Here is a 5,685-nt window from a genome sequence, read left to right as displayed (position 1 = left end):
AGACCCTGGTTGTATTTTCCAGGTTCTTATTGGCTGAGGTACAGACCGATAAAGAGCTGAGACCCTCGTTCCTAGTTCTGGGTAAAGAGTGCCATGTTTGTAGTCTCCACGTGGCTTCACTGAGTGCAAAATGTCAGCATAGGCCAGTTACGAAATAGGGCTTCTCTGACAAAAACACATGTCTTGCAAATGGAATATCATAGAAAGAAAATTTCAATGCAGTTTTATCCTGGAGACTCTACAGAACCCAATGATACACATCTGGGTAAGTCCTAAATATCCCCCAGTAATCACTCTAGTCCGACAGATGGGACTTCAGTGTTAAAGAGGTTAAAATATTAGCTCTACAGGTATGTTTTTAAGGGTTTCAGAGACAAAAACCAAACCAAAGCTAAATTCATATAATAAAAGTTAGTGGTTAGTGGTTATCATTAGCTTCCACTACATTTTTAAGTGGTTTACCAGTGTAATACGTTTGACCGCTGCACAAAATTAATAGGTAATAAAACATAACACATTCAGCAGGCCAAACAAAGGCTGGCATATTGTGGATAATCCATTATCTCTTCAAAATGAATTTCTGCACCTCACTGCAACTTCCCAAATACAAACAATTAAGAATACTAAAACATATATGACATACCCAGTTCTTGAATCAACATGGTTAACTATTTCAAAATATTTTTATTACATTATACACACAATCACAGCTGTTGTTTCAGCTATGTTACAGAATTGTATATATTAAAAATTCATCATGATTGGTATGTCAGATGAACAGGTATGGCGCCCAACACTATTCTGAAGGTTACAAAATGTATGTTTGCAAGGGAATATCACACAACTCTGAATACAAAACTACACAATGATCAGTAAACACACCAACTGGCAGAAGATTATGTCCCTGGAGCAGGATCCATGCCTGTTTTTGCAGCCAAAGGCTGCAGTGTGAAGGCATTGCTTCGACTTCCCCAATATGGCCATCAAATTGTTTCACTTGCAGTCACGTGATAGCAGGTCTAGTAAACGTATGTCAATGGTGGTCTTCTTAAGTGTTCTGAAGTTAACAGTCCTGTATTTCCTTTCTTTATCTTTCTATATTTTGCTTGAATAAAACAGTTGTACATATTATCATATGATACTTATTTTCATACAGAAGTCATTGTACGTGGTACTGTGTGTTTTTGTTTTTTGTGTAGCCGTTTACTTTGCAGTCTATAATTACAATTTCCTCTGACGTAATAACCAAAGGGTTCCATGTGAGGTTTGTCACAGTCAGCTCTGAAGTGTTGCTGGCCAGATCGAAAGCTTCACACACAGCAATTCACCATTCCTCACGGAGGCCTGAAGGCCTGCAGAAAGCTTTGGAAAATGTGTGAGGTCTCAGCCACGCAGCACAGGCACAGTAACGGTGCTCCTCAGGGTCACTGGCTCCTGACACTGGACCTGGCAGCGTGGTGCACTTCCAGTTGTCAGACAGTAACAGTGTGGCATTCTGACAGCCTGCCCAGAGCACAGTCTCCCAAGACGCCTTTGGATCTCCATCTGGATGCCAATCCCTGACTAGCTGCGTTTATAGGCAATGGAGGAGGTTCACAAAATGACACATTTCTGGGCTACATAGCTGTACACCCACATTCAGATGCCCCAAGAAAGTAGTGTTGGTGTGTCTATACCGCGTGACAGACTTGGCATTCATTTGCTTCACTGACTGTCCATTTTATAAAGCAAACCTTGCTTACCTTGCTGGAGTGACTGCTTTTCTTTGAATGAAGATCATTTCAGGATGTGCACAAAGGAATTTTATTTTATTTATTTTTTATATATTTTTTTAAACTTAAAGGAATTTGGTTTACTTTGGTTGGGGTCTGTGATCGTCTGTCTGCAAATTTTCTTTGGCCACTAATTGGATTTTCCAGAAAACCTGGATAAGGTGATGGAATGTGGGAGAACCCCCCCACCCAGCCGGTCCCTCTCTCCCTCCCTCCCTCGGGTGCTGCCTAGGAATTAGTCTTCCAACCGTTTATGTTGGACAGCATCATATAGGGCCCTACCAGGTAGCACACAAGGCAGGGGTCCACCGTGGATGGGATGTTTGTCCGTCACAGGACACAGATACACACACTGCACTGGAAACCGCAGTACCTGAAGGGAAGCCGCAGAACACAGGGAGAACGTGGACACTCCCCACAGAGGGCAAAGTGTAACATCCCAGCCCTGGAGGTGAACGGCAGCAAGGTCATTTATTATTCAGTTACAATTCAGCTATAGTATATTTCTCATTTATATTGTGTCATCTAAATATATGATTTGGAAGAATTATTTTGGGTTAAATGAAGGTCACAGACTTAGCTATCACTGCAATCCAGTTGATACCATTCTACAGTTTCTGAATTGGTCCTTCTGATAATATGCCTGAGGAAGCTGGTATATCTGTTGTGATATTTATCAGCAAATGTGTGAATCAGAGATTTTTCTTTCAAGTTCCTTTTTTGGAAAAACTAGTTACTGTATGTTTTTGAGCAAGGCGATATTGAAACTACATTATAAAAAAGATAAACTATAATGTTCTTTCAATAAACGTACTATATGATGTTCCAAAAGTTCCGAAGTGTTGACTTACGTGAGTTTGTTGGTAAATTGGGTGTTCAGTAATTCTGCCTGTGGAGATATTGTTATGGTGAAAACAGAGAAGCCTTTCTAGCTTGTGGAATCATTGTATCCCTATAGTTACCCAATAGCAACCCAGCCTAACAGTTTTTAATTTAACTGAAAACAATTCTTTTGTTGTCAATGTTCATTACTTCTCAAGTTTTCATGGTTCCTATCAACAAATCAATACATCTAAAATGGTATGCTGGTCGTGTGCATCACCTTTATCAGGTGAAGGTATAAAGAGAACACAGGTTTTACCTGTAGATCTTTGAAGGAGACTGTGATTCACTTCTGCCTTGATGTGACTCCATCTGGACTAGTAAACATTCAGTGAGTAGATGTAGACAAATACTCAGTCTACAAATACTTTGGTGTCCACATCTGTAACCCTCTCACACAATACACAGGCTCTATACAAGAAGGGCCAAAGTTGTCTCCACCTGCTGAGAAGATGGAGGTCCTTCGGTCTGTGCATGACACTGTTAAGGACATTTTATGACATAGTAGTAGCATCTGCAACATTCTGAGCACTGGTCTGCTCGGGATGTGGGAGCTCAGAGAGGGACAGGAAGAGACTGGTCAGCTGGTCAGGATTGCTGACTCTGTCCTGGGCTGCTCTTTGGACTCCACTGAGGAGGTGGGTGAGAGGAGGATGTTGACCAAACTTACGTCCCCCTCACCCATATGTATGGGTCCCCACAGCATCAGCAACATGCCATTCTAACTTGAAACTTAAGAAATATCAATGTGTGTGAATGATTCTCATTCATTTCTCTCTCAACTTGCATAACGTTTTTTTTTAAACTGTTGATCAACACAACATTCTCGTAGTGTGGCTTAAAATTTACTTCAGCCCCGCCCCCTCACTTAAGTTCCACCCACCTCATTTCAGTAACCACCTCCATCACTCAAAGCCCCACCCACCTCATTTCAGTAACCACCCCATCACTCAAAGCCCCACCCACCTCATTTCAGTAACCACCCCATCACTCAAAGCCTCACCCACCTCATTTCAGTAACCACCCCCCATCACTCAAAGCCCCACCCACCTCATTTCAGTAACCACCCCCCATCACTCAAAGCCCCATCATCTATGCAAATAACATGACACTTTCATGTGTGCATATTTATATATATACACACATTAGTAACAATGTGTGGATATTTATGGCTCCACGTACAAAATTAATGACTTAGAGGCTTTAATTTCTTCAGACAATTATGACATTATAGGAATAACTGAAACATGGATGATGCATGCGAAACATGCGTAGATGCATACATACCTGCATGTGCTTGCTTGTGTGTATAATGTGAGGTTTCATTTGTGGAAGTCAGGCAGCATATGTGGGACAGAAATATGAAATTCTGAAATGCTCTTATAGTAGCTCTTTTACCAACATAGAGGCTCCATCTGGATCTATATGCTAAAAGCTACATAGAAACTTGATTTGCTGCCCTCTTCTGTACTGTTTGAGGTAGTACAAGCAGTCCAGCAATTGCAGATTTTTAGCAATGTAGTGAATATATATATATAATACACCTGTATAATGCAAATGAAGAGTACATATGTATGGTACACATATATAGCACTGATACATAAACTACAAATATTTCTCATATTGCATGTACATATGTCATGCATATATGTGGTACAGGTAGTGCTACTCCTCATTGCTAGTGAATGTATATCACACACATATATTTTGCATATGTATGGTACACAAATATACAGCGCTGTGCAAAATTCTTAGGCAGTTTTAATGAAATGATTTAAACCCATTTAACTTTGCAGTAAGTGTATATTTGCTCAGAAAACAAAACACACACAATTTAACATAAGAACATTTTCAATTAACAGTAACACAATAAAAACTAAGAAGAATTTTGTTGTTCTCCGATAAGCTACCGATGTCTTTTTGGATAGCTCATTGAAAAAGGTCTCTGTGCACAGATCTCAGGGGTGCCTCTCCTATTCCATGTGTTTGTTAAATTTCACCACCCGCTCTTTGTTTGTTTGCAATCAGTGAAATAACTGACTGAGGTATTGATTATCCAAACAAAATGTACCACTGGCTGAGTCCAAAACTACTTTTGGCGAATCAGATGGTTACTGCAAATCCTTTGGTGATTTTGAGAGAGACAGAAATTGATAAAAACACTTTGACAAACATAATTGCACCAACATGAAGATCATTTAAACATCATTTTCTTGGACTGCCTAAGACTTTTGTACTATACTGTATATACTACACATGTTTTATTGTGCACACGTACAGTACTATGCAAAAGTCATAGATCATCAGAGAACATGGTTAAAGCTATTTCTCTGGATTGTAAGTGTGTATTTGCTCAGAAAAAAACACAATTTAACATTAATATATATGAAAAATTAAATGTAGTACATACATATAGTGCCTATACATTAATATGCTTGTGTGTGTATATACTGTATATAATGTATATAATGTGTATATAAACACATATGTTTGTGTGTCTGCACTATATAGTGTATACTACATTTTCATTTGCATAAATATTAAATGACATAGATTAGCTACGTCATTTTCCTTTAAATTGAGTTATACTGACCTACACTGTCCATTGTAATTATCGCACTGTTTCGACAGTATTTAGTTCAGTCAGCCATGTTGGTTCAGGAATGGGTAACAATATATCTTTGTGGCTCCATAATGGGACCTTTTCCACAGTGAAAGCAACAGGATATCACCCTTCATCACGTCACCAAGTGTGGAACCAGAACTGAGAACTGGACTCATCTCTGTCCAATAAACCAGTCAAGTTTGTACAGCCATGATATGAATCATTGGTTTCAAGGGAAACGTCAGGCTGTTCCGCCCCCCACCATTTACTCTGTAATCAGAGAGCTACTGAAGCTACCTCAGCTCAGATGGGCCTGTATTTATCCAAATGAGTCCCAGACTGTGCCCATAATTTGGAAAGAACTTTCCGTACTCATAAATGATGCCACAACCATCAGGGTTGCCTGCATAAAACCACAAAAACCAG

Source organism: Paramormyrops kingsleyae, chromosome 23 (genome assembly GCF_048594095.1).
Source record: "Paramormyrops kingsleyae isolate MSU_618 chromosome 23, PKINGS_0.4, whole genome shotgun sequence".
Lineage (NCBI taxonomy): Eukaryota > Metazoa > Chordata > Actinopteri > Osteoglossiformes > Mormyridae > Paramormyrops > Paramormyrops kingsleyae.
The sequence above is the reverse complement of the archived record's forward strand: the minus strand, read 5'-3'. Positions refer to the sequence as shown.